At 33.0% G+C, this 26,289-nt stretch overlaps 1 long non-coding RNA gene across 1 annotated transcript in view; it reads left to right on the plus strand.

Moving 5' to 3' along the window:
• LOC136839631 (uncharacterized) overlaps window positions 1–26,289 on the plus strand; it is a 185,376-nt gene that overhangs the window by 133,709 nt on the left and 25,378 nt on the right. The window contains exons 3-4 of the long non-coding RNA XR_010853420.1: window positions 6,861–6,980; window positions 18,586–18,662. This is a non-coding gene — a long non-coding RNA (uncharacterized lncRNA). The remainder of the gene's footprint in view (window positions 1–6,860; window positions 6,981–18,585; window positions 18,663–26,289) is intronic.

A 26,289-nucleotide genomic window follows, 5' to 3' on the forward strand; every position in this document is an offset into this window, starting at 1 on the left:
ACTGACTGTTTCTGAGAGAGAGAGAGAGAGAGAGAGAGAGAGAGAGAGAGAGAGAGAGAGAGAGAGAGAGAGAGAGAGAGAGAGAGATGGAAGATAAAAACCATCAAATTTCTTCTTGTTTACTGACTGTTTCTGAGAGAGAGAGAGAGAGAGAGAGAGAGAGAGAGAGAGAGAGAGAGAGAGAGAGAGAGAGAGAGAGAGAGAGAGATGGAAGATAAAAAACCATCAAATTTCTTCTTGTTTACTGACTGTTTCTGAGAGAGAGAGAGAGAGAGAGAGAGAGAGAGAGAGAGAGAGAGAGAGAGAGAGAGAGAGAGTGTCAAGGTGGGATATATAGGGCCATATTAAATATGGGGAAACATCAGAATACTGTTTTTGTATTTAAAGTAAAAATCATTTATATTTTTATGATACATGAAAAAAATCTAGCAGAAAAGGTGTACAATTGGAAACTATAATTGTAAACTTTTTCTTATCTTATGTTTGTTTAAAGAAACAATTTACTCTCACTTTAGTTATGAAAGGGGTTTACAGTGCATAACTTGTGCTCCAGAATAATATATATATATATATATATATATATATATATATATATATATATATATATATATATATATATATATATATATATATATATATATATATATATACATACAGTATATATATTATTCTGGAGTACAAATTATGCATTGTAAAGAATATATATATATATATATATATATATATATATATATATATATATATATATATATATATATATATATATATATATATATATATATATGTGTGTGTGTGTGTGTGTGTGTGTGTAACGATTTTACGGTGTCCCAGCATTGTAATTATTTCATAATGTTGTTTTCACTTCAGATTAAGTTTAATTTACAGGAGTGTGATTTTTTTTATTTTGATAAGTCATTCAGCTTATTTTTTTTATAATAGTAAATAGATAATTGCCAACAAAACATGATAAATAAAAAAAAATATTTTCCTCTCTTATTTGTCAATTACATTATAATGTTCACTTATATTACTTCGTCCGTAGAATTCACTATTCACAAGATATTTGGTAACAATCTAGCTTCATATGAACACATACGCATTTTGACTACATTGAAACTGTCAGTTCTTCCAGGCAAATGCAACTGTTCAGCACTGACATTATATAAAGTACTTGCTATAACTTTAGTCGTTGGGACATATGATTCATTACAAACTTCTTGATATAATATATAAATTGTAGAAACTGTGGTAGATCGTTAGTGAGTAACTTGCATAATGGTGCATTGAAGGAAATTACAACAAAGAATATATTTTAAAGTGGAGGGGTTGGGACATATGATTCATTACAAACTTCTTGATATAATAAATAATGGTGAATATTGTAGAAACTGTGGTAGATCGTCAGTGAGTAACTGCTTGCATAATGGTGCATTGAAGGAAATTACAACAAAGAATATATTTTAAAGTGGAGGGGTTAGAATGATCATAATTAATATGCATCCTGATTTTCAAAACCAATATACTTTTTTAACAATTAAAGTGTCTGATATCCATGGGAAAAAAACTCTTACTATCTTTCCTTTCAAATCTACCTGTGCCATTGAAAAAAACAGGTAAATGGAAAAGAATTAATTTCGGAATGATCCACGAATGCCAGATTTTCATAGTCCTTAGAGAATGATAAGTTTCGTCCTTAAACACGAGGTGTATGTTGTATAGTGATCACCAGTCCCAACGGTACTTACTAGGCAAGTGTCACCCAAATCAGATACAAATTTAATAGGTGCTAAAAATACGTACATCGGAAATCTTTCAACAATCTCAAAAGAATCTAGGAATCTACTTAGTAATTTTCATCGAAATTAGTTTGGAAATATTTCTGAAATATTATCAAAACTTCAAAAACGCCTGAATATCCATATTTATCATAATCCGTGTAAATTATTCGGACAAAAAGTAGGTCAAGATCATGGATATCTGGGAAACGTACTTGCATATTACCAAGGTACCTATGTCATGAGTTTTATTTCAGTCAGTGAAAAATTAAAGGTTAACATTTAGAATGACCTAAGACATTGGAAAATAGATCAGGAGTTCGAGATTTAGTATTAGATTCTGGAAAACAGGGACCAATATGTTCCTCAGTTGTACAGTGAGATCACTCCAATATTTTTACCTTTTTATTTTCTTGTGACAATGAAAAATATTTTCATGGTCACAATAAAATTAGCATAAAACAAAGATTTATAATAATAAAAATAAGAATACCATACGGCATAATAATAATAATAATAATAATAATAATAATAATAATAATAATAATAATAATAATAATGAGTGGTATTAATAGTAACTTACAAGCAACGATGAAAGATCATCATTATACATTCTCTTTTAAAAGATCCAAGTTGACTCCGTTGGAAAATTGTCACAAAGAGCTGTAATATTAAAGGTCCTTCATTTCTTGAATATTTGTTCGCTGCAAACATATATCTCGCAGGAACGCCGGGCTTTGCTTGTACAAGACAGAGGGGGAGTAAATGTGTTATTGCTTATGTAAATATGTTATTCTTGGTTATTTGTGTTCAGAGTCGACTGTCTTAAATATGAACATTCTGTCCGGGTGTACAATTTATATCACATTTGTATTTACATAAACATTATTCGTTTGCTTACAGAAGTAAGACGACTGGTGTCATGAATATCATCAGTTTTGAATAAGCAAATTACGACAAGATTAAGGTTTATACATATCCTGAATAAATATATTACGAAAAGGTTAAACAGAGACGGAGTCATTTTCATATCAAATTTGTCGTCATGTCAAAATGGGTATCTGTTACAGTAGGTTAGGTGTTCAATTTTACTACTCCCTTTATTCTTTTTGTCGATAACAATGGGCGTTGTAACATCAACTTTATGTGTAAAATCAAAAGATCATTCATTTCACCTCTTACGCTCTGAAAATTACTACCGGTCAGAAATGAACGAAAAATGAACAGAATTTTACCAGTTGTTCTAAATGCCAAGAAAAAATTAAATTTCTCTGTATTGTGAGCTTGGAGTGCGACATAGAAACATGTCCGATAAATCAAGAATTGTCGCAAACGTAGGGAATACAAGTATTTGAGCTTGTAAGCCATGACTGACGGACACCCTTTCCTCATAGATCATTTATAACTCTTAAAAGTTTCTGACCTTTCACTTGCTATTCGCCAGCTTCCGGTTCTACTGATGTTGTAGTTATTCAATATGAATTGAAAGACATTTCAGACCTTGTGAATTATTTTGAGTAGAAATGGTTTTTGTTAGGAGTGATATTTTTTTTTTCATGTGGGTGGATTAACTCTTCATAAGCAGTCACCTTTAACGAGTGACCTATTTTTGCAGGCTCCACTCTTAAAATATGGTAGCATGCTGTGGAATCTGATAGTCCGGAGATGTCACATGGGATTATATAATTCTTTCATATTGTTTTTTTTTTTTCGGAACAGATTTTTTTCACAAGTTTTATATCATTTTGATGTGAGAAGTGATTGACAAGTACTTGATATTTTCATAGGCGATTGGAATCTCTTTTCACTTTCGTCTTTTATTTTTTATTTCGTATTTTCTGTTCAATATTTTATGACTTGTTGTTGAATTCATAAGATTTCAAGGTAAATGTTTTACAGGACACTATGAGTACAGTGCTTTATTATGGGGAAATAGGACAGAGAGGCATTACTGTGATTTTGTGGTAGGCAAGCAGTTGTTTTCTCTTTTTATATCCTGATCGGGTAAATCACAGGAACCGTCGCTTAGAATAAGATGATACACATCCCTTGGTGACATTAGAAAGTATTTGATATCACGTGATCAATTCTTCTGTGATAATGAAAATTAGTTATTTTGAGCAATGATATGTATGGCATCCTTACATCTTTGAGGATATGAGTTTTAAATACAATTTTCCAGTAACTGATGAAGTGTATTCATGATTTGCATTTCAGGATATATAAAAAACTATTTTTTTTCTATAGCGCTAGCTTAGACATACAGTACTTGCCTTGCTTACATAATACCCGCCTTTTCTCATCTTACACGTATCTACATTTTTTGTAACTCAGAACCCTTATCCACTTAAACATTCAGTGAGTTCATGAGCTTTCAGTCTTCCCATCATGTTTAATCATCGACCACACCTCTCGTTCTTAAGGTGGACTTGGCTCAATATATCCTTCAGTTAATGAGGTATTTATTATCATGTTTACTCTTCTATGCGGAATCTTTCTTAAGTCGTTATTTATTTTTTTTTCGCCAAATTACATGTAAATCAGTTGGCCTTCAACACTCCTGATATCAAGTATCTCTAAGACTATACTTCTCTCGTTTAGCAGTTTCTTACAAAGTCTTCCACCAGTCTCCCCATATTTTTTCTACCGTGTATCGTCTTAATTAACACTTTCTCTTATTATAGCCTTAAATCCCAAAATGTTACATGTGAATAGCTTTTGAAAGTAATATCATTCCCGGAAAGCAGTTAATGAATGGGGATTGTACAGAATCACGAGCTTAACTCTAACCTTTCTTGACCTTTCCTGAGCCTGGGGTCCCTGATCTTCCTTTAGCATTCATAAAATTTCTTTAATGAACCTAACCTTACTTAGCTAAACTTCCGTGCTTGGTTTTCGATTATATTTGTGATCAGAATAAATGACGATCATCGCATAAGACAAAAGATAGGAACATTGTAAACGGTTCGCTTCTTAGAACCTTTTATAATCTCCGTTTTTCCCTTTCTGTGAACTAGTTTTCTTCTACAATTAATCGTCCTTCATGTTATATAGCTTCTTTTCACTTTTCATCGCTGTTTGTGTCTAGTCACTAGAATATACCCCGTCCACGCCCATCCCAAAATACAAAACAGATGTTTACAGCTATTAATACCTTTCATTCAACAAGTACGACAAACATATGCCTATTGTATAATTAAAATGCAATTATGACCGTCAATGGCACTGTAAATATACCAAAATGCCAGTCTCCTGCCAAACGAAGTTTCCGGGAAGTACTGAATGATTTCAACAGTTTTTAGGAAGACGCATCATACACATTATCTGTTTAACTTGTTTCTTTCAGGACCGATGAGGAAGAGGGGAAACTCCTAAATCTTAACCTTGTCTGTAAGATTACGTCGCCATTACATTCCATGTCATAAAATGTCTATTCTTCTATAAGAAAAAGGAAAGAAAACTTCTTTGTGGCTCCAAATCTAATCCCTGGAACAAATTACAGCTACTCACTATATGTTTCTCTATGATAGGTAATATCGTATCACGAATCGAGTTTATTGAGCAACCGCCGCATAATAGATGCAATAATGAATCGTAAGCAGCTAATAGTACCATAAATACTGGTCCTTTAGACCGGATATGTTTATTGCTTGGTATTTTATGCATTAAATTGATGGGGAAATGGGGCGAAGAGCCATTGCTCTGATTATCTGGCATGCTTTTTTTTTTTTTTTTTGTCTGTTTATATCTTGACCAGGTAAAACGGACAAACCGTTGCTAAGAATAAAATAATTCGTATCTCTCGTTGATAGTAAAAGCATTTGATATCACGTGATTAATTCTTGACTGATAATGAAAATCAGTTATGTTATGCAATTATATGCATGACATACTTACTTCTTTGAGGACGTGAGTTTTAAATATAATTTTCCAGTAAATGATGAAATGTATTCATGATGTGCATTTCAAGATAAGTGAAAAATATTTCTCTGTAACACTAGCTTAGTCAATCTTGTCTTTCTTACGTAAAATACCCGTCCTTTCTCAAGTTACACGTATCTGTACATTTTTTTGAATTTGGAAAGACCCTTATCCACATCAACATTCAGTCAATTCATGAGCATTCAGTCTTTCTTTCTTGCATTTTTAGCGACAACACTTCGCTTTCTTTAGGAGGATTCGGATAAGTATACCCCACAGTTATTGTGGTATTTGCTATTACGTTGCTCCTATGCGTTATTTAAGTTTTATGTCAAATTACAAAATGATAGGTTCTTTCCTTATTCCTTTGGCCTTCGTGATTCCTGATGTCGATTATCTCTGAAATTATATTTCTCAAAATCTTTCGCCAGCCCCTCCATATTTTTCCTGCCATGTGTATCGTCCTAATCAATAAACTTTTTATTCATGGCTTAATCCAGAAAGTTTCATGCAAATAGCTTTAGAAATTAATATTATACCTACGCAAGCAGTTATTAGACAGGATTTTGTGATGAATCGCCACTCAAATCTAATCTTTCGTTTTCCCTGCCTGAGTCAAGGATACCTACTCTTTCTTTAGTATTTCTAAAATTTCCTTAATGAACCTAGCGAAGTTTTCGTGCTTGGTTGTCGGTTCTGTTTGTGATGGAAACTAATGACTACCACCATTTATGACGAAAGATAAAAGCAACTGTAAACAATTCACTTCTTGAAACCTTTTAAATTTCTGTTGTTCCCTTTCTGTGAACCAGTTTTATTCTGTCAATAATCTTCCTTCATGCTGTATCAAGTTTCTTTTAATTTTTCACCGTTGTTTGTTTTTAATCATTGTACAATATGTCCCGTTCACCCTCACCATAAAATACAATGCAGATGTTTACATTCATGAATACCTTCAAGTCAACACTAACAACAGACACATGCTATTTTATAATCGAAATGGAATTATGACCATCAGTGGCATTGTAATTATGTGAACGATCTTGTACACTGCAACAAATCAAAATTCCTGCCAAAGGCATTTTCCTGTAAGTACTGAATGATTTCAACAGCTTTAATGAAAATTTTTGATACTCAGATCCTGTTTTTATTTTTCCTTCTCAGGCCGATGAAAGTCTTACTAATAACCTTACCCAAGCTCAGCCAATCCCGAAAGAGACGAAGATTAGAGACGCCAGGGAAAACGGAAGATGACAAGAAATTCCTAAGCATTAGATTTTGCTGGTAAGTGACGTTACTTTTATATTATAGATAAGAAAATATTCTTCCAAGAAAAAAATAAAAAGAAAACTTCTTAGTGGCTCCTAATGTAAATCCTCGGAACGAATTACGACCACTCGCTATTCATGCTTCTTTATGATAGGAAATATCGCATCCCGGATCGAGTTTACTGGGCAACCGCGGCATAATAGATGCAATAATGAATCGTGTGCAGCTTATGGCTATCATGAATATTGGTCACTTAGACCGGATATGTTTATTGCCTGGTGTTTTATGCAGTGAATTTATAGGGAAAAGGGGTAAAGAGGCCTTCCTCTGATTGTCTGGCATAACGGTAATTCTTTGGGCGTTTTATTTCTGGATTAGGTAAACCACAGAAACCGTCGGTAACAATGAAATAAGTCATGTCGCTTGGTGATATGAAAAAGCTTTTAAAAACAGCATATGTTCGTTGTTAGTGTGGACTTGAAGGTAATAATGAATGTAAACATCTGCATTGTATTTTATGGTGAGGGTGGACGGGACATATTGTACAATGATTAAAAACAAACAAAAGTGAAAAATGAAAAGAAACTTTATACATCATGAAGGGAGATTGTTAATGGAATAAAACTGGTTCACAGAAAGGGAACAACAGAAATTTAAAAGGTTTTCATTGATAATGAAAATCGGTTCCTTTAAGAAGAGAATTTTCGTGGTGTCCTTTCATTCTGGAGGGTATGGATTTTAAAATATAATTTTCCAGTAACTGATAAGGTCCATTCAAGATTTAGATTCCAAAATATATATGAAAAAAATTTCCTCGTAGCGCTAGCTAAGTAACAGTTGCCTTTTTTACATTACATGACATACCAGTAACTATATATATATATATATATATATATATATATATATATATATATATATATATATATATATATATATATATATATATATATATATATATATATATATATATATTGTAACGACCCGAGTGGGTCGTTGTACAGGTTCTTTAATATGTGACTGACGTGCAGATGCAACAAACAAAGGAGGGGAAAACAACAAAACAATAAAATGAGTTTAAAATTAATTTATTTACAATATTTATAAGTGAGTCAGGTCTGGTAAAAGTTAAAAACTTAAATACAAAAATAAGCCAAAAAGCACCAAACCAAGTTAAATAAACAAAAGTAGCATTAAAAACAAAAAAAGGCAAAATAAACAACAGCAGGCAGGAAAAAATACCAAACAGGTTCCAGGGCACCAAGACAGCCCTCAGCTGTGCAACAGGGACAAAAATCCACCAACCAGGATGGAACGTCAGGACAGTTTAGCTTTTATTCAAAGATGAGCAGCTCGTGGTCAAGTTGGTCACACTCCAGTTAATGGCTGCACCCATAAAAAAATTTGTTGCTTCGACCAACGTCGATCTGTAAAATAAACTCTGCTGCCCTACCAGATGGGACTGGCGAAAGTGTAGCTCACCGACGAGAACATCAAAAAAAAAAACTTGAAGGAAATTGCAAAAAGAGCAGTTCCGCAAAACCATCAATTTTTGTTAAAAAAAAAAAGATTAGTTTATGATCCTCAATGTAACAGTAGCCAGCCAAAATAAACGGTAACCATGAAGGGGGTCGTTATGCAGGTTCTTTAATATATAGGAGTGACACGGTAGATGCAACAAACAAAGGAGGGAAAACAACAAAAACAATAAAATGAGTTTAAAATTAATTTATTTACAATATTTATAAGTGAGTCAGGTCTGGTAAAAAGTTAAAAAAAACCATAAATACAAAAATAAGCCAAAAGGCAGCACCAAACAAAAGCAAGTTAAATAAACAAAAAGTAGCATTAAACAAAAAAAGGCAAAATAAACAACAGCAGGCAGGAAAAAATACCAAACATACGTCCTGGGGGCACCAAGACAGCCCTCAGCTGTGCAACAGGGACAAAAATCCACCAACCAGAAAACCCCGATGGAGCCTTTGGATTTTTCAAAGATGAGCAGCTGGGGTTTGATCATGGTCACACTCCACCTCTACGACGTGCTCCACTTCGAGGCGTGCTCCAATTTTTGCTCAAAAACTCGACCAACGTCGACTCCAAAAAACTGCCTGCTGCTGCTATGGGGTTGTCGCTGCCCTACCAGACCCTGATCTGGCGAAAGAAAAAGAAGATCACCGACGAGAACATCAAAACAAAAAAAATTGAGGTAAGGAGGCAGCAATCCACAAAGGGGAACGAGCAGGGAACCAGCAGTTCCTGCAAAACCATCAAGAATATATATATACCATCTTATATATATATATATATATATATATATATATATATATATATATATATATATATATATATATATAATATATATAGATGGATAGATAGATAGATAGATAAAAAATTCCGGAGGCTTCTGGCGTTTCCGAAGGCTTCAAGACAATCTACAGGACCTATAGCCTTTGGATTTTTTAAGGTGAAGAAATGGGATTTGATCCTTTCTGGAGACGAAATGAGGATTTTTCTGAACGGATCCAACAGGATTTGCTATTTGTGACATCGCTGATTTGAAGATCACTGATGCCATTGCCACAATTGGTGAGGCTGTTATGGAACAGGGCAAGAAATAGAGTACCATCTTGATATGCTTCGTGCATTTAATGGTACCCAATAAAGGTATATTAAATGAGGCAAAAAAAAATCAGTATATACTCCTTATTTTGTAATAATTTCCACATATTTTTCTGTTCATTTGCTTTTGTAATATATTTGTAAATTGTAAAGAGACTTTATGGATAATATATATATATATATATATATATATATATATATATATATATATATATATATATATATATATATATATATGTGTGTGTGTGTGTGTGTGTGTGTGTGTGTGTTTTGTGTGTTTGTGCTTGTGTATGTGTGTGTGTGTGTTGAGACACTGCAGCCAATGCTCTTGTGACTTGTTCCTTGAATTTGTATTTTTCTACCTTTTTTATGGTTTTCTAGCTGTGCTGTTACAAATAAGTAAACTTAATTAATTTGAGTTCTCCTTCAATATCAATTCATATTTTGTCAGTCCTCAACCCCCTCTCCTGTCTTTCCTCAACCACCACTTCAGTAACTCTCAGTCTTCCAGAAGGAGAGGCAAACACATCACATCATATCCCTTTGCGTCATCTAGAGAGAGAGAGAGAGAGAGAGAAACTTGCTCTTATGAGTATTCTTTATGTCTGTTCATCTTTCCATTTACTAATTTCTGTGAGCTGCTTATATAACTAATGAGTTTATCAGCTCGAGAGAAAATAATCTGACATTCAGATATGTTACTTGAAAAACATAACGACTATTGTAAACAGTCAGTGAAATGTGATTATGAATGAGAAAACTTGCAATATAAACCGAAATGGTGAACTCCAAACCTTTAAAAAGATTATGCATATATCATTCTACTATAAAGACGTGTTTAAGGTTGTTTATAATATTTTGATGGTCCTTGGGAACCGAGTATTCATGCAGGGTAGTGGGTTCAAAATATCCATAGACCCAGTATTTAGTAGATAGTTTCTTAAATGAATAATCACACGCCATTTCTTTCATTGGTGCTCCACTTCCGATTTTCATCAATGGATTTATGTTACGAAGGCGTCTGCTCAGGTCCAGCGTTGTTCAAGTTCGATGATCGAAAGCCATTGATAATTATAATTATATATATATATATATATATATATATATATATATATATATATATATATATATATATATATATATATATATATATATATATATATGTATGCACAGATATGTGTGTGTGTATAAATTTTGAGAACATAAACTGAAATTCTATTTCCTCTCCGGTTATGCATAATGTTATAGATGTGTTTTTTCAAATAACACTTAAGTTTGTGACCATTATTTGATCATCTTGTCTAGTTATTCAGTCATTGATCAATACAGGGAATCTTGCCATTATATCGAGATAGTTATTTTTGCCGTATTTTAATGGGTTAGGACACGAAGTTTTTATAGCTTAATAATAATAATAATAATAATAATAATAATAATGATAATAATAATAATAATAATAATAATAATAATAATAATAATAACCGTATGAAAGAAAGAAAAAATGAGATAATTAATTGTACTAGCAGTAGTGGTTAGAAACAAACACACTACTAATAGCAGTCATAGTCTAATATAAATGTATAAAAAAATTTATATTCACCGCATAGCAAAATAAAAACAAAGCCATCCCGATGAATAAATCCCCAATAAAACATTTCCACACGCACCTAAAATAAAAATGATAGTCCCATCTATTATTTTTACGTAACGAGCGCTTATATTCCGTCGGACACTAACCGCAGTTCTGCTGTAACTGAATTTTCCAAATTCATTATATGAATTTCGTTCAATTTTACGAATTTACTTTAAATTTGTTGTTGCTTTGGATTTGTGGTTCGTTCAATCAGATTGCATTTAGTGAATATATAATTTTGTTTTCCGTAACCAAATTATTCTGCATAGTAGAATATCACATGGTATCTATTTATTTGTTCACCAGCGAGAGGTTCCAGGTTTGATTCTAAATTGTACCGGAACAATTTAGACAATTTCTGTCAAATTTCAATCTTACTTCCCAACAGATATTAGATTTTAGCCGCATGAATATGATATGGTTAGTTTTTTGGTACAGACATATATATTCGCTTGTGACTACAGTACTGAGTAATCTGAGCACGCAGAAAATTATATATATTTGATCATTGATTTGTAAACAATATTTACAAAGAAAGTTAACATATAAACACACTTCTACAAACAAGCGAGTGACAGGGTTTTCGGAAAGGAAGTATCCTAATGCGAGTACTAGCGTAGTTTACTTTGAGGTTAAGCACTTCTGTTAGCAACTAAGAATGGCATTAAACAGAGAGTGTCTGTTTCGTTCTAGTTCGGTTCAGAATCAAACCTGGGACCTCTCGCTGGAAAACAGATAAACAGACAGAGACCAGAGACCACGTGATATTCTAGTGTGCGGAATAATTTGGTTACGGAAAGGAAAAATTTATATATTCACCAAATGCAGTGTGACTGCGCGAGCCGCAAATCCAAATCAACAACAAAATTGCAGTAAATTCGTAAAATCGAACGAAATTCAAAGAATGAACTTTCCAAACGCACTTCAAAGTTTGCCCGAAAAGAAATCCGTCGCTATATTCAGCAGCCTGGAGGTTGTTGACCTGAGCGGAAACCCCATTCATTGAGCGATGTTTTTTTACAACCTAATGACGTCAGTCTGAACTCGGGAGAGTTGGTCTTCAAATGCAAACTCTGGAAATTCATCACATGTTAACAAGCGCCTCCCGAACGCAGTCGAAGCCTTTGCTCTCAGGTAACGCACTGCCTTGTGAGAGCAATTTCAAGGCTTAATCAAGGCCCGAGAGATTACCAAGAGCGACCGCAAATTGCTCAATTACAAGATTATCATCAATTAGCAGTGCGCCAAAAGGGAGGCCTTGCTGAATGTTATTGGGAAGTGCTACAATTCGAAATACGAAGCGTCGACCCTCATAAGTTTAAGTGACGCAACCGGCCGGCGAATTTCAACAGGCGATGCTTCAGAGCTCATCTGACCATTTAGTTAAGCCAAAAAGTTGTGACATGCTGATACGATATTTATTTATTCATAACTTCGGGCGTTCCTTAGGATTACCATGGTCACTGTAACGTTGTATTGTATCTCTGTTTGATATTTCTCTCCTTTGATCTTAAATTCAAAAGCATTATTATTTTTAAATCAAATAAATTATATATATATATATATATATATATATATATATATATATATATATATATATATATATATATATATATATATATATATACATACATATATATATATATATATATATATATATATATATATATATACATACATATTATATATAAATATATATTAGTTAAAAGTTAAAGTCCTCCTGGGCCTCTGTAGGCTCATGGGGGTACTGATCTCCTGTTTCTTACATACATACATATATATATATATATAATATATATATATATATATATATATATGTATTATATTATAATATATTAAAGTCCTCCTGGGTATCTGTAGGCTCATATATATATAAATATGATCTCCTGTTTATATATATATACGACATATATATATATATATATATATATATATATATATATATATATATATATATATATATATATATATATATATATATATATATATATATACATATATATATATATATATATACTGTGTATATATGTGTGTGTGTGATGTGTTTGTGTTGTGTGATAAATCTGAAATCAAAGTCTTTTAGAAAAATCAAAAGTAAAGAACTTTCGAGGCCTCAAATATCACCAATTAAAACATATATATATACATATATGTATGTATGTATGTATGTATGTATGTATGTATGTATGTATGTATGTATGTATGTATGTATGTATGTATGAATGTATCTGTAAACCTGCATGTGTGATGAAAAGACTTTTTGTCTGTAAAACCGAAGATTCTTCCGAAATCAAAGTCTTTTGGGAAAAGCAAAAGTAAAGAAATTGAGACGCATAATTTCAGAGTACATTCAACTGAGTGACCTCATTCAAAACACTGATATAACCTCCATATCCAAGATCTTATTGTATGGATGAGAACTCTCTGAAAATGGCAGTGTTTGGTGGAGGCAATGAACTTGACTCGTGGGAAGCCTTTTAGATGTGCAATTTAGTTCAGAGTTGAAAGATTGATTGATTTTGAGTTTGCCGGCGTTACACCTTCTAGGGTCACCTGTGTTGGGAGAGTAGAAGTCCTACACGCATGCGTGATTGTCCGTTTGCATTTGTTTTAATGTATGAATGTTGTTTATTTTTGCCAGCATTTATTACGGAGAGAGAGAGAGAGAGAGAGAGAGAGAGAGAGAGAGAGAGAGAGAGAGAGAGAGAGAGAGAGAGAGAGAGGTTGCACGTTTCTGCTAATTCAGACTTGAGTTTTCAAAAAGAGAATTATCGAATTAAAACCCCCAATTTTAAAAAAAAAAAAAAACTTTTTACGATGTGACAAGAAATCGGTAGCCACATCTGGGTCCTTTCTCATACAAAGCCTGGATCTTTATGCTCCACATTTTGGAAGCCAACTTCTTGTACGTTTAATTAAACTCTCTGTCCGATCTCAGTTGTTGCAAGAACTGATGAATTCTCATTTCCGCGAATTCTTAGTCACCCTGAGATTATCAGCCGGACTTTTAATGGTTCTTTCTGACTGGGAAGAAGCTAATGTTCACAATTTCCTTTGCTGAATGCCTGAGGAATCATAGTTTCCAATAACTATGAATAACTAATAGGGAAAGCCACACCCCAAAGTACTTCTGAATGCAAAGATAACAGTTATTCCCGTAACTGTCTATTTATCTATCAACACACTGAATTAATAGAATGCAGTGTAAGAACCTATGTAAGTGAATTCGTTGTAAAGGGGATATAGAATATTTTCTTTCCTTTAATTACATTTGATCAAATATAGTATGTGGAGATAAGTCACACTACGTTCTGGAATAAAAAAAAAACTCGTTACTAAATCTTGCTGGCTCTTTTAAACATTTCATCGTTTTACTTGTTTCTGGTACGCGTGAAACAATATTATTAAGTATGGAATTCACATAGGATAAGTTTTTTAACGTATATGTTTGAATACGGGACAATTTTACAAAATTTAGACTTATGTAATATTATAAATTCTAAAGAATCAGTGGCTCCAGATTCCAAAATAATAAACTAATTTACAAGCAATATACGAGAAATTTGTCATTTGAAGAGTCACAGACCAAAATTTTTCATTTGCTGCGAATCTAATGGGTCAAACAAAGTCATCCAGGAGCAGTTAGTGAAGCGTAAACACACGTAATGAAACAACATTGAAGAGGGGCGAAAAGGAGACAGCATTTATTCGCTATGTGTATCGTATGAATTGCGAAGGTATTATTAATTCCACTGATATAACTTTTCACGTTTCAGAAACCCTCATGTGTAGCGATGAATCAATTAACATATTTCCGTATGTAATAAAGAATCTTAAACATCGGCTGGAGGAGTAATGCAAATCTTTTACCCATTAGTCTTCCCATAAAAGATGAGAGCTATCACCATGTCTTCTCATCGAAATTCAATAGACAATTAACATACAAGAAGCTGGTTCCTGAAAGGATATAAGATAAAAATTCGGTATTGGATGGGAAAGCACCAGATGCAGCAAATGGTTTCGTGTCACAGAGTAAGATGCGTCCTTCCTTGATTCATTTTGGAAATTCCTCCTCAGTGCTTTGATACCATTGCGAAAGTCTGCCGCTTCCTCTCTCTCTCTCTCTCTCTCTCTCTCTCTCTCTCTCTCTCTCTCTCTCTCTCTCTCTCTCAGTATATTGTCTTAGGTCCTATCAGTTGTTAAAACAGGTTTTTATATTTAAATTTAAACAGATCCAAAATCATTATTGATATCTGAACATCTGAAATTTCATCCCTTTTTCAAATCTTCTCTTTGGGTTAGTTGGGTCTAGATGTTCACGCCAGGACACATTCCTTTAAGCCACGGCTGGTGGTAGCTTAGGATGGATTTATTCTAAGCCAAACAATGTCTCTTACATAGATACATTTGTCAGTATGTATATTGATGCATAAACTGCCTTTGCTAAAAGATACAATTTCTAACTTTCATTACTCAGTGCACAATTCTTGAATTGTCTAATGTTCTCTACCAACAATGTGGAAAAAATCGTCTTTCTGACTATGTTTCACGTGGCAATAATGTCCTTGATTACCACCCACGAAACGATGGATGCCTTTCATATATACAATTAAATTTGTTAGGTAACCACAACAGCGAATTGCATCAAAGACTTTTCTGCAAGAGTTAACGTATTAGGATTTTTTTGGATACAAATAATAATCTGAGTCCTAATTTTCATACATAATAATGCTTAATGTTGTTGTGTCTACTTTGATATATCTTCAAAAGAATAACTGAGGTTTTATTAATTTTTTCAGACCAGTCCTCTATAAAAAATAATTCGAAGTGGTTGAATTATCCTCCTCAGAGTAAATTTTCATTTTACTCATATGGAAAATATTACTTTTCACTGATATCATCACTTATGTTATTTTCATATGAAGAGTAAAAATTAGGATATAAAGTACCGCTGTTTCAAAGTGATAAAAGTTATCCATGTTACAAAGAAAAAGGGTTCACGTTTTCGAGGGATTAGGAGAAATATCTCATTTATCATAATCATAAATATCTATCAAATCCATGTACACTAATGAAAATGTATATCGATATTTATGCGTTCTTTAAATATCAACAGAAATGATTGAAAATTGTGTCATATATAATTTCCACCTCACATAATGTGTATCTCAGTTCTACTGTATGAACCCTTTCTGAGTAGTAAGTTTGGGTTGATTTCATGCTACCTTGCAATTTGCATAACCTGTATCCTAGTTTACTGAAACTTCTGAGAAGTTTGTACCCCAAGAACGCGTTAAGCTGCGTCCATTTGATATACAACGCCTGCAAAGGGTTGAACTCTCTCTGGCTGAAGGAGGAGAAAGCACTTTGCCTAAGAATGTAACCATAAAATTCTAAGTTTTCCCAGGTTCCATTTTGTTCTGAATCACTTGTTTGTTTATTTGTTTACTTACTTAATTTTTGTTTTTGTTTTTAATGTATCTCCCTTTGTTTACATGTTATTCCAACTCTTATCATTTTTTACTTTATTTCACTGGACTTGTTATTTGAAACATTGTCAGTGTTTCGCGCGGAAGTTGCCATCTCCGGTTTATTATTTTTTTTTTCAGTTTAACCCATGAGACGTAAGGTGAAATACACTGGTAATTAACAAATGTCAGGATATTATTACGAGGTATGGATCTGCAGTAAATATATAAATGGGAAAATAACTGCACACTCTGGATACCATTCACTCCTTATGTAACATTACTTTCATAGTAAGATTCATTCTCTCGAACTTTTTTGGAATTCTGTAAATGTTCAATACCTTTCATTCATTCTTTTGATTAATGTAAAACAATTTAACTGTAAGACTGATTCCCTTAAACGTTGGTGAATAAGAAGATCAGAAATTGGGAAACAATAGCCGAATCAGAACTGAAAGCTCAAAATACTTTACAATTAAGAATGTGTTCATTATAGATTGACTATTTTTATTACGCCATGCAATACAGACAGACAGACAGACGGAAAGTATTTTTCAATATTTGTTTAACTTTTATTGCCTAACTATCTGCCGTTAGCTACAAAGTTGAAGAATGTTTAAATTAATGATACAAGACGACAGGAAAGAATATTCTCAAAACGTCATAATTTTTCTCGTGTAACTAACAAACGATTTCCATTGGTGGCCTCGTAAAGAGTGACGAAATTCAGAGGTCTGCTGGTTTCAGCAGGGGCCTGCGGAGAGAGCAGTTAAACGCGGTGGATGGCTTCCATTTATTGCAAGGTACCAAACTACTTCTGACATAGAAGCCGGTACTACCCCCTCCATGACACGTACTCGGAGTCCTATGCAGTATATTTTTTTTTTTTGCAGGATTCAGCTCTACACGGAGCCAGTTTTATAATTGCTTCAACGCATTAGACTGGAAAAGGGGGAGATGATAAGTACGAAGTCACAATGCAAAAAATTATCTAATTATGAAACTGGAGTTTTGGCTGTCCTGTGAAATAATAATAATAATAATAATAATAATAATAATAATAATAATAATAATAATAATAATAATAATAATAATAATAATAATAATAGTGTCTGCTGCAATTATATCTTGACTAAAGTAACATAAGAATTCTATCCAATGAATAATGATTTTTTTTTCTTATGTTCGTGATATCTTTCCAGTTTACAGAATATACTTCTCGGTATGAAACTGTCTGTTAAGTTTACTCCGCAGAACGGTATGGCGTTCGTTAATGAAACAGTGTTTAATTATCATAAGGTCGTCGCGAAGGAATTGTTTACGAACTAAGAATGTAATTTGGGATAAAAATGAAATTAATTAAATAGGAAAACATGGTGTTGGAGGGGGTCCAAAGGGAACGTTTGAAACGGTAAAACTAGGAATCAGTAAAGATTTTGTGTATTATACATATGCCTTTTTGCTTTCATTCAAATGTCTTCAATAAGAGTACATATGCTATTCAATTGCCTAACAGATCTAGGTATGAAAAGATTAAATATCCATAAGCTTCATGGAACATTGGCCGAAAAAAAGAACCCGTAAAGAAGGCTACTGTTAACACATTGATCCATTTTTTTTTTTTTTTTTTTATATTGGGGGGCGATGGGGGTTGTAGTTTAGAATAGGTAATATTTGTGTTATGATTGCCATTTACATTATTTTTCAAGGTACAGTTTACTCTGATGGTAGATGTATTTTTTGTTGAAAAAGATTGGAATTTTCTTGCTTATCCTATTTTTTTTTATTGATCAGTTATTGATTTATATGGCATTATATTTTATCACAGAACATAGCTTACATAAATCATTTAAATATGGATAAAACGTGTAAAATATTTTTCTCTACTTTTTTCCTGTAGGATACAATTCCCTTCCACAAAAGAACTTCAGTAGAAATAAGGGTGAAAGTAAATACAAGTGAACACCAGGAGAAAAGGTAAGCAACACAATCTCTCTCCTCTCTTTACACCAATTGTTCGATTTTTCTGCACTCATCTAATAAGATGTTCGTTTTTAAAAATATTTCTTTCTTAAGGGAATATTTATCTTCGGTCTTTAAAATTACAGACCAAAGACTTTAAATAACGGTGCTACCAGCCACAAACCCTATTCTATAGACCCTCAAAGAACGAATTTTTAAAGAGCTGAAAAGCCTCTTCGACGCCAAAATGAGTTACTCTCAAGCTGGCAGGAGCGTTGGACTGCAAAAATCAGTTACCAAGTCCGTCGGCGTAATTCCAAGGGCAATATATCAAAATGTAACCGATCATTCTCACTTGTCCATAACTTTTCTCATTACTGTGATTAACGGCGATGGCTGGTTGAGGAGATTGCATGCTCTAATCTTTTCAATTTGCCTTAATTCCTTTTTTAATCGTAGGATGAAACTTTATCTCAGAAGTCTCCCTTTAAACTGAAACGCTTCTATCTTGCTTCATCTCATTTCAGACTAATACGTAATATACAGTATATATACAGTATTTATAATACTAGCTGAGCAACCCGGCGCTGCCCGGGAAAACTCTGAAGCACTCAGAAAAATTTTCCTGCACCTCCTTGTACTGACTGTCCCTTTTATCCAGGAATTACTGTTCAGACTGTCCCATTTATCCAGGTATTGCTGTGGTGACTGCCCCTTTTATCCAGGAATTACTGTACTAACTGTCCCTTTTATCCAACCCCCCACCGTGTCGTCACTCATGGCAGTAAACATCCGGTACACAGGCTCATTGTTCGCCCTTTGACGGGGAGCGAACGCTGGTCTCCGAGATTACGTGGCCAACAGGTTATCAACTGTACTAGCCAGGCGGCTATTTATTCACCTTTATCTCCATTTCCAGAACCGTAACATTGCTGAATGCAATTATAATTGATTTCCAGTCACTTATTGGCATAAAAGCAAAACATGATATTTCCATACTACATTTGTTAGCCATGTCGTACACCATTGTGACTCCTATTTACTGTCATTATTTTCATCAGTGATCAAGTAAGTCCGTCCTTTAATCTTCATGTGATTTGGCGAAATCTTTCATTTTGTTAAGGAGTGATATTTCCCTCTCCATTTAACGTTTACTCCGTATTTCGTAGCGTTAAACATATAAAAGAAAGTAATTATATGATAGAAAGTCTGAGTATATTTACAGTTGTTGGACATTCACATTTGTATTACCTTTGGAAAGTACCTATCGGACCATATGAGGAATTTTAGCATTTAATATTTCAGAGAACGATGTTCTTTACATAATACAAAAATGTATTTGCTCACAAGATTATATTAAGGACTGAGACATATTGTCTTGATGGTTTTATTTCGCACACGCACACAAACACATACACACAGATATATATATATATATATATATATATATATATATATATATATATATATATATATATATATGTATATATATATATATATATATATATATATATATATATATACACATATATATACATATATCTGTCTATCTATCTATATATATGTACTGTATATATATATATATATATATATATATATATATATATATATATATATATATATATATATATATATATATATATATATATATATATATATATATATAATATATATATATATATATATATAATATATATATATATATATATATATATATATATATATATATATATATATATATATATATATATATATATAATGATAAGAAACTTGAGAAATGCTTTCCCTCCTGTTGCTGATACACTTTTTTTCCTTACTTTTGTTAGTTCTGGCCTTCCTGACTGAAATTTTATCGGAATATAAGGTATACAACTATGTGTAGTCTACTGACTATGACCGATGAATAGCGTGAACAATGCTACAGTAATTTATAACACAGTTGCATACTTTACTTATTTCTACCATGTAGATGAACCAAATGAATCTCCCACGGAAAATTTATATAACTAAAAATGACTGAAAGATTCAAACTTTGCTGATCTAAAATTAAATTCATGGGAAAAGCAATTTCATGAAAAGATACTGATTTAGTTAGAGCCCTTGGAAGAAAAAGTTTGTTTCTGAAGCGGAATACGACGTGTCAGCTGACTTCCACGAAATATTATGAATATGGAAATCAGGAAGACTATTCATCTGGGTGAAATTCATAACACAATTCTTGTATGAAATGTTTGAAGCAAAAGTGAAATGTGCTTTGTAATGCTACACACATTCAAAGAAACAAATAAGAATGTATTTCCATTTCTCAATCTAAGTATTGAAGAACTGGAAGCAAATATGTTGCGTATTTGTTACAATTTTGTTTTGTATGTAGCCCATGGTAATTGTATTTTAAGGAATATGAATTTCAGTTTTGCTCTTTTCTGTTATGTAAATTATATTTGTCATGTACTAACAATTAAAGAGAAATACAGGTAGCTGAGATTTTAATGTATTATAACTGTATGGGAGCATCTTCGAGTTAGAATTTCAAACGATGATATACAGTATATACTTTAGTGCTTCGTGTGGTTTGCTATATAATATTAAGAGTATGGTCAATTAAAATATTCTATGATCTAGACTTTATAACAGTCTGATTCATATAGGTTACATATGAGCATCTTGCAAAGAGCAACCAGGCAGTGTTTTTTGCCAGTAAGACGTACAGTAATAAAATGTATCATGATTGGTTAATATATTAAATTAATCTATAATATCTACATATTGTGTCTTCAAAAAATTGTCGCTTATAATTGTTTTTCTCCAAATTTTCGTCTTCATTAGACTTGTATGAAAAATTACTGTAGTTTTTACAATTATGTAGAGTAAAAAGTGACCAGTAGTTACTATACATATAAAATAAAGGTTGCTTCCTGTCGTACGACAGAAGAATGCCCCAGACTTTGTCAGCTTGATCTTCATGTCCCATTTTACCATCATCTAATATACTGGGGCAATGGATCGTTCGCAAAACAAGTGAAAGTATACCTTGACGTAATAACCCCTAATGCATTTCAAAGGCATCGACGATATTGGTTTTCTCTGCACGTATTTTTACCAGATATTAAGAACAACACTGGAATGTTTTGTTTAATTTCTTTGAAAATATTTGTAACGTAAAATATTATCATCAAAATTCAGTCTTCAGAAGATATTTTTAAATAGACTATTATAACCAAAGTCCTAAAGGACCTTTTTTTTTCATTATTCACTAAACAAATTCTTCCTCTGATTTAGGGCGGAAAACTAAAATATTTTTTTTTTTTTGGCAATATTTACCATAAGTTTTCTGCTTAGCAAGATACAATCTTTTACGGAGAGTTTTCCTTCATAATATAATAAAGTATTCTAACCCAAGACCAGACTTAAAGCTTGCCTTCTTGCTCAACCATTTTCGATAATTTATTCTTATCCAGGTCTTTCCTGGAAAATTCAGTCCAGGTAAATTCCAAACCGTCTTAACTCAACCTCTGCGACTTAGCAAGTGTTAAAAGGCTCTCACCGGAAGCTTTTAAAGTGCTCCAAGAATATGGAGAGTTTTAACTCACCGTTCCTTCAGTTGTGTCACACCTTCTCAGGAGGAGATTTTATTCTCACAGAAGCCACGCATATGGGAGTGTTAAGGATTCAACTATTATTTTTAAAGACCTTTCCACCCAGTATTCCTGCTCAAATTATGGTTGATGTAAATTTATGAAAGGGTGTTTACGCCAAGGAACACATACTCCAAGTTTGCCTTCATTCACAGTTAGCCTGCTCTAGAATAGGTTTTATTGCAAAGGCTCTATGTAGTTTTTATGCCGCTAAGGTAGAGCGATATGAATGTTGGTTACCACATTTTTGCTTTTTTAAAATTCCTTTTAGGACTAAAATCGGTATTAACACTCAAGTATGAAAGGTTTATCTCTGTTTGAATGAATCAGGCTCTCACATTTGTTAGTATATTTTTTAGGAGAGAGAGAGAGAGAGAGAGAGAGAGAGAGAGAGAGAGAGAGAGAGAGAGAGAGAGAGAGAGAGAGAGTTCTTTGTATATTCATTGCAGCAGAAAAGAATACGGCTAAAACCTTTTCTTCTTGTTGTGGGATATTCTGTATTTCCGCTTATTCCATATCCATAGGGAAGCACATTAAAGAAAATTAATACATAAAAAAATCCATCGGATATCTACGTTCATGAACACATTTCTGAAAAGAGAAAATATTGTTCTTTCTGAAATTAGCTACTTTTATTCACAAAACAACTTGGAAGTGTTAGCAATAGAGTAATTATTTGTATATTGTATTGCCAAGCAGATTTTAAGTAGCTCTTGTAAAAATTAATACTTATCTGCTTTCAATTTCCTTTCGATCCTTTTAATTATATGACAGTAATAAAATAAGAGAAAAAATGGCTATGATGGCCATTGATAGATAACTGGGCACGTCAGCATTTGAAAGCTCAAATGGTGTTCTTTGCACGTTTCTGGAAAAAGAAAGAAATTGCGTATCATTTCATGGATGTAAGATAAACTTCAGGATGTTGACTTGTTGGGAGCGAAAATATCAAGTAGTATTTTAAAAAGGACGTTGCAGATGACTTCACAAATTGTCAATTTCCTATGACATGCATACTCATTATATGTAAGCAAACGTAATACACACACACACACACACACACACATTATATATATATATATATATATATATATATATATATATATATATATATATATATATATATATATATATATATATATATATATATATATATATATATTTGTGTGTATGTGTTATGTGTATGTCTGTGTCTTTAGAAAGATACTGTGTGAGTGGCATCACAGAAATTGACATAAGGGCTCATGCTCAAGAAAGCCTCTAGACATTCTTCCACGCAGAATTATTGTCGTGATTATAAGATGTACATGATAATCCTTCTGTGAATCACCGAATAAAAGCCCATTTGACTTCAACGATTCGCCTTTCATCGTCTTCTTCCGGAGAGTTTCAGAGAGAGGAACAGATACCTGGATATTTTACAGCACGAAGTTGAATTTCCCATGATTTTTATTTACCGTGACGTTCACTGTTTTAGACGGGTGTAAAAGTCACGAGGAATGCAACATCGTTCAGGACCGCAGGAAGACAGGAAATGTTGAATGTTGTATATTGCATATTGCATTGCTGCATGATGTTTGAATGATTTTTAGGCATCGCAGCTTTAATCAGTAATGCAGGAAATGCTGAATTAGTTTACTGCTTATTCCTCAAGGGCATATTATTTATTAGTTCATTTTGTGATATAATTACCGAGTATAATCCTTGGTATTGAAGGATATGCTTTAGTTTGTTTGCCCTTCAGAAAGTAAGCAATGAACATTTAGATAAATTTTACCATTAAAGGTATATTGGTTTTATGGGCGAATTGCTGACCAGCAGTTCCCGTTAAGATGGGATGTTACTTGGTGACGTTGAATATTACGAAAACTATTTCTAGAGAGAGAGAGAGAGAGAGAGAGAGAGAGAGAGAGAGAGAGAGAGAGAGAGAGAGAGAGAGAGAGAGAGTGCTATACCTTATAGATAAAAGGGCTGAAATGGGAATAGCTGCCGAGACGAAGCTATTACTTTACAGAGAGGGGATCTTTATCATTTTTTAATCCAGCAATATCCATGTTATCTTTTCTACAGGCCTTTCTAAGTCTCCTCAAGGGACCACTTCTATTTTGGTCGTTGACTGAGAAAGATTGGGGAGGTTGTTTAGCAAGGTTGTTTAGAAGAAATCTATATATATATATATATATATACTCAATATATATAGATATATATATATATATATATATATATATATATATATATATATATATATATATATATATATATAAGTTAATGTTTGTATATTTGTTTGTCCACTATAGAAATCCGAACCGCTTGACAGACCCAGAAAAGATTTTGCACATGGCTTTTATGTCACCCCATGAAGGTTTACAACTCAGAATCAAACCCCTACCCCGTGACTGACATACAAACACAGACAAAACGAATGAAATTTTCGTTTTTAATCCACCTTTTCTTCAGTAACGTTCTGGGGAGGTCAAGAGTAGCTTGGGTGGAAAGCTCCAAGTTTTCTGGTGACGTCATTAAACTCCTCCCATTGCAAACCCTTAGACTGTGGTAGCCCGACAAATGCGAATTTCCTCATTAATTCTTGAGTTTATTCTTCGGTTTTACTTCGGAATTCGCTATAGCGACCTCTTCGTAACGTTACAGTGAAGTATTTCGTTATAAAGCCGGTTTAAATGAGGTCCGGAATAATTGAAATATCATGCTTGGACCTTCCAGTGGTTGACAGTTGGAATAATTATCGTGCGAATTGGCAAAACACTTCAGTGCATACGTAAGATGAGTTTCTTTTCGCGTTGCTTGGTAATGACTGAAAATTCTAGATTAAAACTTTACTGGAAAGTAGAGCATTACATTTGGAAATCTTTTCCGAAAGGCACTCGCAGAATCTACGTATATGGAGGCTAAATGTATGCGATGCAAATACGGAATAAATTAAGAAATGGCAGCTACTGCACTTCGACGAACGTAGAAGCAATCACAGCTTACACATGCGACGATTCGTACCTTATACTGATGTAATCATACACAGTAAGGAGCAGTATTCCCGTCATTTAGGAAAATAAAATTATTGTTTGTGGTTATATATTAGAATGATGATATATATTCATTTCTATCCAATCAAAACAATAGGTAACCGGTTGCCTAACATTCCTCAAAGAAGGGAAAGATTTTGTTTGATTCATGATTACGTTATTACTAAGGGTACGAATTGACCGATTTTATAGATGCGTACGGGCATGCATAGCGATAAGTTTTCTAATGATCCGTGTAACTTTATTCTTCATTCTACGTTAAGGAATTTAATGTTATTGTGAGGATAATGAGTTGTAATTTATTATGTTAGCTTAAAATGACCTAAAAAACCAGAATAAAGAATACGTATCACGAATTGAAGTTAGCTGTAAAGGAAAGTGTTTTGCCACTTTTTTTCTTAATACGAAACTGTTGCAGCAATTCACTTAATAATAAGAAAGAAGTAAAAAGACGTAACAGAGTAAAGACTAAGTATTTCTTATTAAAAAAGACGCCTATTCTCATACAATATTAATGAATGAGTTTAAATTAGAACTGAGGGGTTGATTCAGCTTTTTATGAATTAGACAGTGAGGTTTACTTTCATTATAGTAACACATATCATAAAAAGACATCATTGGCGTAGGCCTATACCAAATTGCCTGTATCACATGGAAATATTGTTTTAGATTTTTATAGTATGATTTGGACTTATGACGTCCCACAAATAGTTAAAGGGTTTAACAGTGAAATGAATAACGTCTGTACATAATTTATTCATATTCTGATCAGAGCGTTTGAGATGAAATACAGCAGCAAGCTGTTACGAAATTGATGCTGAGAGAGAGAGAGAGAGAGAGAGAGAGAGAGAGAGAGAGAGAGAGAGAGAGAGAGAGAGTTTATAGGTTGTTATTCAGAGTTTTCCCGGGCAGCGCCGGGTTGGTCGGCTAGTGTCAAATATAATTGATAAATGAAGTTCATGAGTAGGG

Source organism: Macrobrachium rosenbergii, chromosome 6 (assembly GCF_040412425.1).
Source record: "Macrobrachium rosenbergii isolate ZJJX-2024 chromosome 6, ASM4041242v1, whole genome shotgun sequence".
Lineage (NCBI taxonomy): Eukaryota > Metazoa > Arthropoda > Malacostraca > Decapoda > Palaemonidae > Macrobrachium > Macrobrachium rosenbergii.